Source organism: Pyrus communis, chromosome 16 (assembly GCF_041283825.1).
Source record: "Pyrus communis isolate YQ-2024b chromosome 16, ASM4128382v1, whole genome shotgun sequence".
Classification (NCBI taxonomy): Eukaryota; Viridiplantae; Streptophyta; class Magnoliopsida; order Rosales; family Rosaceae; genus Pyrus; species Pyrus communis.
In genome coordinates this window covers 7,468,110-7,481,350 of record NC_142580.1, presented here as the reverse complement: position 1 = coordinate 7,481,350, position 13,241 = coordinate 7,468,110, and the positions used below count along the sequence as shown (strand labels likewise).

Here is a 13,241-nt window from a genome sequence, read left to right as displayed (position 1 = left end):
ATGGTGAGATGAGAAACCTAGGTAGGCTAGGTTTTTAATGCATGGTGATGGTGTTGTCAGATTGAGTACAAAGCCATAAGAATTGGTGATGGGATTAGGCCATATAGTTTGCATGCCGTGTGGACTGGGCTAATTATTAATATATATATATATATATATATATATATATATATATTAATTGGTGGCTATTAATTTGTTCATCTTTAAAGCGTGCGGATTATTTGGAGATTCGATGTGGTAACTGATAAGACTAAACACAAGGATCAGATTTGGTTGTATTTTTGGCTAAGTTCAGAGTCTTGGGGGGAGTAAGGCTTATCCGAGGCTCAAATCAGTGGAAGAGTTCTAATAACATGGTAGTGTTTACCAGCTTATCAATCAGCGCATACTCGTCCCAATAAATATAAGGCTACAAATAATGGAAAGAGGAGCTCCAATTCAACACACAATTGCCCTGCGCAAAACCTCTCAAACATCTTGAGATTTTTTTATTTTCTTTTTCCCGCCGACACACCTTCAGTTTGGATAAACAACACTGTGAAGGCAACCGGCGAACACCTTCAGTTTGGATAAACAACACTGTTGCCGTAGAATCAGCCGACCGAGGAGCACCTTCAATTTGGATAAACAGCACTGCGTCGAGGCCGACTGGTTATCTATCCAAGTCTCGGTCGAGAAAGATTTTCGAATCCTTATTGGCAGAGGTCATCTCATTAGCCTTCTTGGCGAAGTGAGGTATTACGCGTTACGACATTCGGTGCATTAAATGCCGAATGATTTTATGATTGGATACTCCTACGTGAGTTTCAGAATTCGGCATTCTGAGGGCAGAACCACATTTACCATCAAGACATATATCACCTTTGAATACTTGTGTCCGTACAGTCTGGTGTCGATTCGACGTGCTTATACTCTCACAAATATAATCACTGTGACTGAATCCGGCGCCGACGATTTGTGAACTTCGCAGAACTAGCAGCCTTGTCTTCAGGCTCGAGAATCCGAAGGCCGAGATTTGTTCCTCCCTCGGCCGCAGTCGCAAGATAAAGAAGTCAGCAACGCGCTCAACGCAACATCAACAAATTTTACTCCTCGGCCAAGCTCAGCCGATGAGTTGGCACGCCCCGCATTCAACTGAATGACGTAGTTAGCTTATTAGTTAGTCGGCCTGCACGCCACGTAGGCTTTGTTTTTAGGACCAACAAGTAGTCATACATACTATACCCAAACATTTTCCATGTTTCTATATTTTATATTTTTGGAAGATGTATATATGATTTTCACTTCAATAGAACATATGTAAATTTTGAATTTCATTTATTTTTCTCTTTTTAAATAGTGGAGCTCACCTATTACAGATGTAAAAAAATTATGTATATTTAAGTATTTGCATTTTCATACAAAAAAAAAAATTCATTTCAAAAAATTTGCATCATCATAACTAAAATTAATTGATACGCTAAATGAAAGCTAGCCTATTTCGATCTCCTTCACACTAAGGGTGTCTGGACGTCTTTTAACAACAAAGTAAAAGGAGGGGTAGATCCTTCTTCCTTTTTTTTTTTTTTTTTTTTTTTGGGAACAAAGGATAGTATCTATAATAAAGGGAGGGGATGGGCTTAGCCTCACAATGAGTTAGCAATAATGTGGTTTAAATTTGTCTTTTATGAAAATCAAATCTAAGACCTCTCACTTATAAGTGAAGAGAAATATCACTAGACTGTAGTACTAAGTAGCATAACTTTCTTTTTTCTTTTTTAAATTGCGGAAAAAGTGGGAGTAGTGCGTTCTACAGGTACTTTCTCTCTTCATACCTTCTAACACCTCAAGTTGAGAATTCTTGTCATGCTTTTTCATTCACGATTTTATGTCTGTCCGTTCCATCCCAGTAGCTAGTTTTGAGTTCCCTTTCCCTACTTTTTGGTTAGACCTTTGGCTGGATCGAATCCCCCACCCCCTAAAGTGGTAAAGAAGGGCTTAATTTTAATTTTTTTTTTTTCCCTATCTAACAGGACAAACTCTAGTGGCAATGTCATATCTCTATCTCGAGAAAATGATTTCTTTTAGTAGGGTCGAGGGGGTTTCACAACCCTCGAAAAAGGGACTCTTATTAGTGTGGAAATCAAAATAAATCCAATGCAATTATGGCTTTCAAGCTTGGGGTGGTAACGGCACGAGAAGTTAACAACGATCGAACGTACCGCAACCTAGATAGGTTGTCGGCAAGCGTGACAAAGCCTTTGTGAAATGGACACAACCCGCTCGAAGAGGGCCAAAACAATCTCAAATAAGTTTAACAAACATGTGGAAAACTGGTTGGTACAACCAAGAAAGATGGTACGGAAGCCTTTGGGCATCTCACTGTAATGCAATCATCAAATCTTAGTAAGATGTTGACCTCTTTATTTCTCTTTTGCTGATTCCATGATAGACTCGTGTAGAAATTTCTGAATCTTACATTTAGTGGTCACAATTAAAAGTAAGACGTCACCGCTAGCCGCGCATCATCAAGCAACCAAGTTTTCGGGTGAGTGGAGCACTAATACTGAGAGACCACGATGCTTCATCCAACTTTTTTCAACATGATCTGTCTGTTTCCTTTTTCGTTCGCCAATTATTTTCGAAATCATTACTTGCACCAATTTCATGTAAAACATTTTCGACCAGAATAATGTTAGAGAGACCATACAAATCAAATGATGTGATCATAGATAGTTGAATTATTAATTAATTATCAATTAACGTGTATATTTTTTATTAGTGATATATTATTTGTTTACAAATTTGATTTAAAATTTTTATCTCCGTAACATTATCATTTGAAAAATCAATACGTCTATTGAGGGCTCACCAAGAATTTACAACCCGAAATCAATACAAAAAATATGAAAGCATTTTAATGAATCAAATTTTTCATAAAATGATTAAAAAAAAAAAACTCACTTTTTTCATTTCTAGATATGGGTGAACAAAATATGGAGGCGTACGGTCATGTTATGGTCTTTGACCCAATTAATGTGTTGGAAGTTAGAATATAAAACTCCATTTTAATTCTTAAAAAATAAGTTTTAGACTATACTTTTATATAAAATTAAAATCTAATTTTAGTCTCTGATAAATTTAATTATAAGAGTTTTAACGAAAAGTTCACGGTACTGTTCACTTTAACGAAAAATCACATTTTTACACTAAAAAGTCAATCATGGTACTATTCACTTTACCCTTTATTTTGTCCTTATCATTAAAACTCAAAGTTTTCAAACCCTTTTCATTTGTTTTCCTTTTAATTATTTCATTTATTAATTATATTTTGATGTTTTATTTCTTTTTTTTTTCTTCCTATTTTAATGTAGTTATTACATTTAATTTTCATTTCATTCAACATAATATATCTTGATGTCTACATTTAGGTAAACTAATTTTTTTATATAACATATTCCGATACAATTTGTATAATCTTTCAGTTTGGTACAATAAATTTAATATATTTCGGTATATCTATCGATACAAATATATAAGTGCATTAATTCAAATATAATACATTTCGGTAGGTAAATTTCGGTACATTAATTCAGTTTGATACATTTCGGTATTGACATTTAGGTCCATTAATTCGATATAATACATTTCGGTAAATACATTTAGGTTCATTATGATATATGTTGGTATAAACATTTCGGTATAGTCAATTATGTACACTTATGCATTGGAATCGGGATCCTCGCCAGATCCTCTTTGTGAAGATCCCGGAGATCCATCAATCTTGTTTGTTCATCGTACATCATGCGATCAGAAATTATTTTAAATATTTTTATTTAAAATTAAACACAAACAGTACCTAACAAAAAATGACCGCACAATGTACGATGAACATACACAATTCACGGATCCCTAAAATCCTCGTTAAAAGGTTCTGGAGAGGATCTTGTTGGGTATTTACATATTTGTGTGTCACTAATTTCTTTTAGTATTTTCTCATTTATGTTCATTTATAATTGAAAGAACTAATATGTGCATATTAACAAAATTAAAAATTTAATGTGAACCAAAGAGAATATACTCAAAAAAAAAAAATATATATAATAATAACCAAAGAGAATATAAATTTTAATAAAAGTACACTTTAAGAGATTAAATTGAATATATAATCTAGCAATAGGTTTTTTTTTTTAAATTCTAATCTTTTGCAAAGGCTAATGTTCAAAAACCCTTTAGAACTGCTAACACACAAACAACCATACAGCAAACAAATGGGGACTTTTTACGATGGAAGTTATCCTGATTTGGTGTATCATTATTTTCAAAATTAAACTCTAAGAGCATGTTCAACGAAATTGTCAAATTCTAAATGTTAAATTACTTTAACCACCACGATGTGGCCCATTAGTTGATGATGAATTTTAGGCCCGTATTTCACATGGTACGTTCAGGGTTTGATTCCTGACGCTAGTGAACCGCATGATGGTGGCTAAGGGAAGGCTGAAATGCCTATGTGAGTCTTCCCGGGCTATGGAAAGGTGAATTGTCGTGACGAAGCCATCAGCTAGTCCATTTTTTTAAAGAAAAGAAATGTCAAATTACTTTTGAAAGCTGACGTGGCAGTTTGATATTTTTTTCTTCACAAAAGCGATAGATAATTTTATTGATTAGAACAAACATATAGAACCAACGTTACATCGAGGTACCAAATGGGTATAATAATCCAATGACCAAATATTCTGATATGGAGATAAATCCGCATAAATTAGCAAATAAAGAAAGCCCCTACCCAGCTACCACAACACAACAAGAACCATAAGCTATTGGTGTAGATCCGCCATAAAGACGGTAGATGTAACAAACCTAGTAGGCACTAGTGTAGATCTGCTACAAAGACGACAGACGTAACAGACCTAACACTAGAGCCACAAAAGCAATCGTAAGAACGAGGTCACAAATGACTCACTAAAGCGATACAACGCGGTCTGCTAAGCATAACAAAACAACACAAAATGAAAAACTACCTAATCCAAGAATAGAACCATCAACCAGCAAGTCCTCATAGTGAGGACAAAACCGCTTCTAGAGAGATTTATAGCATCTATATGAGGAAGAATCGCTATAGATCAGATCAGGTAAGGCGGCTTAGTCATAGTCGAGAGAGTAGCGCACATCTACCGTGGAAAATGAGCCTAGGAGATGGACCTGACTATCACAACCGTAAATCCTAGCACTTATCACAAATAATGCCCAAAATCAAAGGGCATATCTTAGGAAGAAACTCCAACAAAAGTTGGAGGGTTGTTAGCAAAAACGGTGGGAAAAATGAAGGGTGTTGAGCATCCCAAGGACCAGTGAAAAAGAAGTTGTGAAAGGGGTCGTTAGTCAAGGGAAGAGAAGGAAAGACACAAGAACAGTATGGGAGCGGGGTGAAATTGGAGGAGAGGGGGGAATGATGAGGAGACAAGACAAAGAGTAGAGAAGGCTGCCGAATTAAGGAGTCGCGCCGCCAAATCTAAGGTTAGAGTGGGTAGGTGAGAGGATTAGAGTAAGAGTGGTGGCAGTTTGACATTAGGTATGACTCTTCTCCAACCAATAGGTCGAAAATTATATTGTTTCATTATGTAAAACTAAAAGAGTAATAACAATCATAATGATACTACATAGTTTAAAGTAGGCCATGCATATTAACTATCATATAAGAATTTGTTTAGAAATTGATAATTCACTCAATTAAGTTTTTTTTCTTCTTTCCCTCTAGGTAAAAAGTATGGAAGATGAGTTAGTTCTGGTCGTAAAAGAAAACCCCATCCCTCGTAGTCTTACTATTTTTGTGAAGATAAGACTACTTTTTCTAGAGATTAAAAGAGACGATTCGCTACTGAATCATCTTCCGCTGTAACTAATGTATCTTCTACCTACTATTTTTGAATGATAACGTATGGATATCTGTAATTTTCAAAGTGAGGGCATAATATTTAAGAAAAATAAATAATGTGGACCAAGAGAATGAAGCTTTGGTGGTATGAATGAATTTAATTCTTGATGGTTGTGTAACAACGTGGCGTGTACTCAGTTCCTTCTGATAGGAGCCCAAATAATTGTTTACCTAATCAGTGCAGTCCAGTGATTGATCATGGAGACACTTCGAGAATTCAATTACAGGAAAATCTCTCCTCTATCAACTGTTAACGTCGAGTGCAATCATAAGCGCAATCATAATCGAGTGCAACAATATGGTACAGGGGGGCAAAATTTTGTAACAGTGCTTTTATTACAAGTGCTTTTCACTGCGAGAGTACATAACAACAAACAGAGTAGATGGAAGATGCAATTGCAAAAACAGGCTTTCTTTTCTGGGCGAATGCCGTGACAGCCTCAGTTAAATCATCAGATAACAGCTTGCCGAATTCCATGTTGCAACATAATCCAATCCTTGCTCCACATTCAGCTCCCTACACATTTGCAATACCGCTTTCGTCCCCGTCACTGCCAGTGGAGATTTCAACCCGATTCCTGAATGTCATTTCCCAAAAATTAATAAATTAGCATCCTCTAAACGAACTGTTACTACTACGGGTGTTTGATTACATCTAAAAAAGTTAAAAGCGTTTTCCGCCATCTAAAAGCGCTTCTAGCTCCAAATGTCCACACCCTTGTGAGCATACGTGTAAGAACAATCCCAAGTTACCTGATTGATCACAAATGATTTATTTTTTGAAATGACTAAATTACCCTCCGCGATTAGGAGTACACCATTGTCCAACTCTTCCTTGGAGTCGAATACTCTAGAAACCAGGCCCAGCTGCTTAGCCTCCGTACCCGAAAAGCTCCGACCCCTAAGCGCCAATTCAATCGCGTTACCGTATCCGACAATTACCGGCAGCCTCTGAAGCGTCCCGAGGTCCGCCGTGATCGCCAGGTCGACCTCTTTGCTGCAATACCTTATGTCGCAGGCGGTCACGATATCGATACCACCGCCGATACACACCCCGTGGATGGACGCAATCACCGGCTTCCGGCACCGCTCGATCGCCGTGATCGCGTCCTGCAACCATTTGATCTCCCGACGGAGATGCTCTCCAACTCGGCATCGGTCTCCGGAGGCGAACTTGTCGGAGATCGATGTGAGGGTTTTTAGGTCGATTCAGAAGTGGTCGCCGGCGCCGGTGAGGACGATGACGTTTACGTTAGGGTCTTGGTCGAGGGAAGAGAGGGCTTCGGGGAAGGTGAAGAAGTCGCGCGAGAGAGCGTTGCGGTGGCTCGGGCGGTTGAGCTGGAGGTAGAAGACGGAAGATTTAGGGTTTTTCTGATCGATTTTCACACGGATTTGTAGGTCGCCAGTTTTGTCTGTCACTGGCTGAAGATTGCGAGAAAAGAAGGGAAATGAAAGCAAGGGAAGGATGTGAACAGATTTACCAAATCACTCCAACCTCAGAACGACAACGTATTAAGATTAAAAAAAAACCAAAAAACAAAAAATGTAACAAATAAAAAGAGGTCCTACCGGGAGTCGAACCCAGGTCGCTGGATTCAAAGTCCAGAGTGCTAACCACTACACCATAGAACCTTCTTGTTAAATGTTTGTCTTTTTATTTTATTTAACCATATAATTCCATAGAAGAGTTGTTCGAATATTGTAGTATTAATTATTGAGAGAAAATTGTAGAAATAGTCCATCAACTTTAACACAGTTAGAGCAATGATTCCTCAACTAAAAATTCATGATCATTGGTCATTTAACTCATCAAAACGTGCAGCCTTTTCGTCAACTCAGTCAAAATTCCGTCAAAATGAGTCATGTTGGAATGAGCACTGCTACAATTGAGTTAAAGTTGAGGGATCATTGCTCCAATTGGGTTAAAGTTGAGGGACCATTGCTACAATTTTTTTCATTTCATTTTTCATATTTGCCCCTTGATTCAGCCTCAAGTGTGTGGCACGTGACTCATTTTGACGAAAGTTCTAACGGAGTTGACCAAAAGGATCATAATTGCTTGTTTTAAAGAGGTAAGGGACCAATGGACATAGAACAAGTGCTTCATGTTAAATCAAATGGTTTCCTTCCCAGTTTAGCTTTGTGTATCGTATTATATAATATAATATATATATTAATGTTGCTACTTTTCCAGCTAGGGTTTCCAGCTAGGATGAAATTTCCAAAGAGAGTAATATGTTCTCATGCACGTAATGCCCTGGATTAAGGAATCATAATTTAACATGAATTAGGGCACAACTAACAAGCTCCTGCCTGCACCGCACGTAATCAAATGATTTGTTGAATTAAGTCTTTTCGTATTAGATGATGACGATGCAAGACAAAATTTTGTGATTTGATTCCAATTTTGTTATTGCGTTGAATTTGACCCCAACATGATCAAAAGATGAAGCTGTAAATCGGAGAGCTTCCTGTTGCTGAAGATAGTGTTGTTCGTCATCCTGTACCTTTTGCCTTATCTCTTGGCTTCGTTAATTGACATGGTGATCTGACTCCCACCAATACTAGAAGGCAAAGTAGCCCAACGCCAAAGCCATCACCAATAATCTTGAGATATCTCTCACTGAGCATCAGAAATGAAATGTCGTAAACATCCATGATGATAGTGCATTATCATCACCATATTAACTAGTAATCGTGACCATATAATCAATGATTTATTCGCTCATTAAATGAAACTAATCAACCCAAATGTGCTTTCCTTGTATGGAATATAAGGGTATCCAACTATATATCGATTAGGGCTTTACTATCCACACCCCCCTCTCAATTATCAGCCCTCGAATCAAATGAATTGAATAAGATCATAGACAAAAATTTACAAGTGATGTGTAGGAAGTAAAAATAGGTGTGTCAATAGTATCACCCCTATCGATTATAGGAGGTATCTAGCTTTCTTTTATGCAGTATTACATCTGTAATGATGCTTTGTACCGGAATAACCTCCATATAGCATTTAAGAGATAATAGATATCTTTCATTTTCTAATGTTGAAAATTGGCATGCTCCATTAGTAATATAGTTTCTTGTACTCATTGAAGATAGCTAAGTCAGAAATAATTTTTTTCAATTGCACCTCTATTATAGTTATAAAATTAATTTGGTCCCAGTATTATGCTTGCATAGAGGTTATACTGTATAGTATGTAATATGTTTCGTCTAAAATGGATGTCGATCCGTGTCACCTTTAATTAGCACATTTAGTTTGTTGTTTTAAAATTGGAATCATCAATTTGTTTTATTTTTTAAGAAATTCAGCATTGGCATATGAATTTTGCATTTGCATCATCGGTGGAAGTTTGTGTTGAAAATGGCATCGGTAATTAGCATTAGTTTTCTGCTTGGCATTGGCAATTAGGTTTAGTTTTCTTTTTGGTAAGCTCATGGTTTTTGCCATCATGGGTGACTTTTTTAGACAATAGTTAATTTAGCAATTTGGTTCAATTTTATATTAAGATACTTTCGAGTATTTAGGATTTTTGGAGAACAGTTCCCTTTTTTTTTTTTTTTTAAGTATAATTAAAGGTTAAAGTCACCCTCGCTAAAGAAACTTTTTAAATCCGTCCACGTATATATCAAGCTCTCTTATTCCAATTCCAATCATTTAAGGGTATACGTACGTACCTAAGCTAGCCACCTTAATTTCAACAAAAGTCAAATCCTTGTTTAAGCATAGATTTTTAGCTAGGGTTTGGGGGGTGGTAAGTAATCATATTTTTAGTTCTACATTAATTCTTGTACCTAGCTAAAACTCTCTTAACTTTTTAATGTCATTCTAAATTGGTATAAACATTTTTAAACATTCCAAACAACTGAACAAGTATCCAACCTATTGAAAATGTCATATCCATTAAGGCTCAGTTAATTTTTTCCGTTGGATGTACGTGTGACAACAATAGGTTTCACTTTTTAGCTTACGTGGACACTAAAATAATAAAAAAGAAACTTTTAAAAAAGACATGGAGATATAAAAATAAGTAACAAATTCACAAATAAAATGAAAAACTAAAATGAAAATTGGGAAATATCAAGTCCCAGCCACTTCCAATCTCAACCTATGACCATCGAAACCCCATCCCAACCTTTATATTCAAAACCCACCAACTAGGTATCATGGTCAACATTAATTAGTTGCCTCAAAATCAAAATTTAAAACATAGATTATATAATATGAGACCCCATGATCAAACGAGTATTGAATTGAATCGAATCGAAAATGGACCCAAATTGAAATTACAACAGGAGGGTAATCTTCTAACAAAGAAGAGGGTTAAGAATTCCGATACGATTTCACTCATTTGTCAATCATTGGCTCGTAAAGCTTCTAGTTCTTTTTTATGGGCCGCATCATGGCAGTTCATACCATTTCAGCAACCCTCATGACCTTCTTGTCAATGTTGGTAGCTTGAGTTGTAGGGTGGAGTTGGTGGCTGTGCGTTGCGTTTGGACTGATGGTCTGATGGGGGTGGTGGTGACCGTTAGTTGGTGGAGGTCATGTTTCCATGACCTTTTATTGATTTTAGAGACAAAGTAAGCTTGAGTTAATCTAATAAAAAAATTAATTGAGGCTTAATGTATGTTACATTTTCCATAAATTGGCTACTTATTTAAAATATTTAAAAAGGTTAAGACCAATTTAAAATGACATTAAAAAATTAAAGATTTTAGTTACTTAAACCTTTTTAATTTTTTGTCGATAGAACGTAGTGTGTGACTTCATTCCAAGCACAGTACATGAGAATGAAAATCATGGCAATATTCATGTTTGTCAATATACGTATGTAAGCCTACTCCTGTTGATAACAATGGCAGTTTTAGTTTCGATGACGTCGACAACAAATAGCAATCATAAATGAATGATGAATCATTCATATAGTGTGTGGTATTCCTCAATATTTTCTTCGTTTTCTTCTTTTTGTTTGTGGTTCTTTTGGAGATACATGAATGACAGGGCAACTTCAGGGTTGGGTGTTCGCTTAGCTGGCCGCCGGACATGAGATAAATGCCAATTATGTTTATGCGAGTTCAAGATTAAATTGACATCCCTTTATATATATCCTAAAAGGAGTGAGAGGTAGCTAGCTAGTAGATATCACTGCATTATTGGTCTCTCAATGGAACTAGGATTCTCTCCTCTTTTGTTTTCATTCCCTTCTTTCATATTCTTTTATTTTGTCTTTCTCTTATTATAAAAAATTAATATAAAATATTGACGTGACTTAACCGTCACCGTTCAAATAGGAAGGAAAGAAAGAAGAGGAAACAAAAGATAGGAGAGAATCCTACTTTCCTTTCAATGATCATGAAATAAAAAGCCCAAATCATTTCAGGAGAGCAAGGGACTATTACGTCATAAAGTCAAAACATTCTCCTATATACTTGGCTTTTGGGTGATAAAAAGAAGAGAATTTAACGAAAAGTTTCTGATACTATTTATTTTAACGAAAAATCATATTTTTATATTAAAAAGTCAATCTTGATACTATTCATTTTTTCTTTTATTTTGTCTTTATCATTAAAACTCAAAGTTTTTAAGCCATTTTCATTAGTTTTCCTTAAAAAGAAAGGGGTGTGTCATCCACACACCCCTTCATACACATGCTCTTAATTTGCGACCGTTGAATCGACTGAATTAAAGAAGATCAAAATAAAAAAATTAACAAAATATGTGTGAGAAGTAAAAAATGATGTGTGGATAACACACTCCAAAAGAAACTTTTCTTTCTCGAATTTGGCAAAATATCAATATCTAGCTAGATTACTAATCAAACACAATTTTGTTTGAATATACGGCTCAAATTAAAAGTTCGAAAACTTAACGCACATACTAACTAGCTTTTAGTTTAGTTGTATTTTTCTTTCTAAAATTAGAAATTGTCTCAAGGAGGCATTTCTTTTTATTTTCTCATTCATCAATGACGAGTTGCAATTATAAAACTTGTTCCAATTTTATTGCACGTACAACGCGTTTTCACTGATGAATGATTAATATTTTTAAAATAACATAGCTTATAAAGGATGTGAACTCCAAAAAAGAAAGGATGGCAATCAAATCACATATAATGAACGTCGTTGGAACTTGGAAATGGCGATGTACATGGCAATCTGTCCAAAGGCTCCCATTGTATCCACCTAGCATTCTTGAATCCCAACCAATAATAGAGACAAGAACAAGCAACAACATCATGATTGTCTTGTGGCTCATATTTAATTAAATTCTTTTGTCCGAACTTAATAGCTCCCTCCCTCTTCCCATCTCATAACCGCAAAAAATATGAAAAAAAGCTGGCCAGCCTGCTTGGATTGTGGAATTTGATTACTTGAAGAAGAAAAAAGTCAGTGAGATGATCCCCCGATGCACACGAGAGCCTGTAAATATTGCATGAACAGTTAAGCACTACCAAACAAATATTCAACGGCATGGAACATAAGCTTTGTGAATGTGAATACTTGTGTGTTAGGCTTGAAGATTTTATTCGTTGTACGTATAATACCGCATGTCATATTATTATTCTATTAAAATTGTAACATGTGTATTTATTTTTTAGATTTAATCATATCAATATTGTCATATACTCTTATGTAACACGTCAAATGTTACACTTTGTGGCAAGTGTTCAGCGTACATATGCAAATTAATTTCTGATCTGTGTGACTTGTGAGAATTTACAAGTTACAACTAGGGCTGACGCGGCAAGGCGTGTTTCATTTAGGGCTTTTGAAGATGGAGAGAAACGGCTCGAAGCGCCAATGGCCATAAAGCATGCACTAGTGCTTGGAATTAGAGATAGAGAAATCACGTGAATCGGGCTCTACTATCATCAGGACGGCTTTGCGTTGCGAGAAAGAGTAACGTAAAAAATCATACTCATATTTTAGTAGGAAGAAGCCACTAGTTTTTTTAAGGAGCGTGGAATCCATGTTTTATTAGAAAACTCCTAAAACATTTAGTAAATTACTGCCGATTAACCATAACTAAGCTATAACTCTTTCTAATTCATTTTATGGTGAGATTAATTATTTGATTAATTATGGTGATGATTTGGATCCTAATTCTTATCCAAAGTAGTGTCAAGAAGTATGGTGAATGCTCTAGCTTTTTTTTTTATTGCCGTTGGATGGAGGTAACGGGCACGCGATGGTGGGGCACGTGGGACTAAAAATTTGTGGTTCAGTGAATGAGTTTATGGTACACCACCTACTAATCCTCCATCTGTCATGCAACATGAATGAGTTCAATACGCACACCCTAATTCTGTTTCTC

General features: G+C 35.9%; 1 non-coding gene and 1 pseudogene across 2 annotated transcripts; both read right to left on the bottom strand.

The window, feature by feature from the left end:
* Positions 1-6,219: 6,219 nt before the first annotated feature.
* On the bottom strand, positions 6,220-7,402 carry LOC137732603 (delta(3,5)-Delta(2,4)-dienoyl-CoA isomerase, peroxisomal pseudogene; annotated as a pseudogene). The gene is made up of 2 exons (XR_015957858.1): positions 6,715-7,402; positions 6,220-6,495 (listed from the first exon to the last, which is right to left on the bottom strand). The product of XR_015957858.1 is annotated as a delta(3,5)-Delta(2,4)-dienoyl-CoA isomerase, peroxisomal pseudogene (transcript).
* Positions 7,403-7,477: 75 nt separating this feature from the next.
* On the bottom strand, positions 7,478-7,549 carry TRNAQ-UUG (transfer RNA glutamine (anticodon UUG)). The gene has a single exon. It is a non-coding gene; the product is annotated as a tRNA-Gln (tRNA).
* Positions 7,550-13,241: the final 5,692 nt, after the last annotated feature.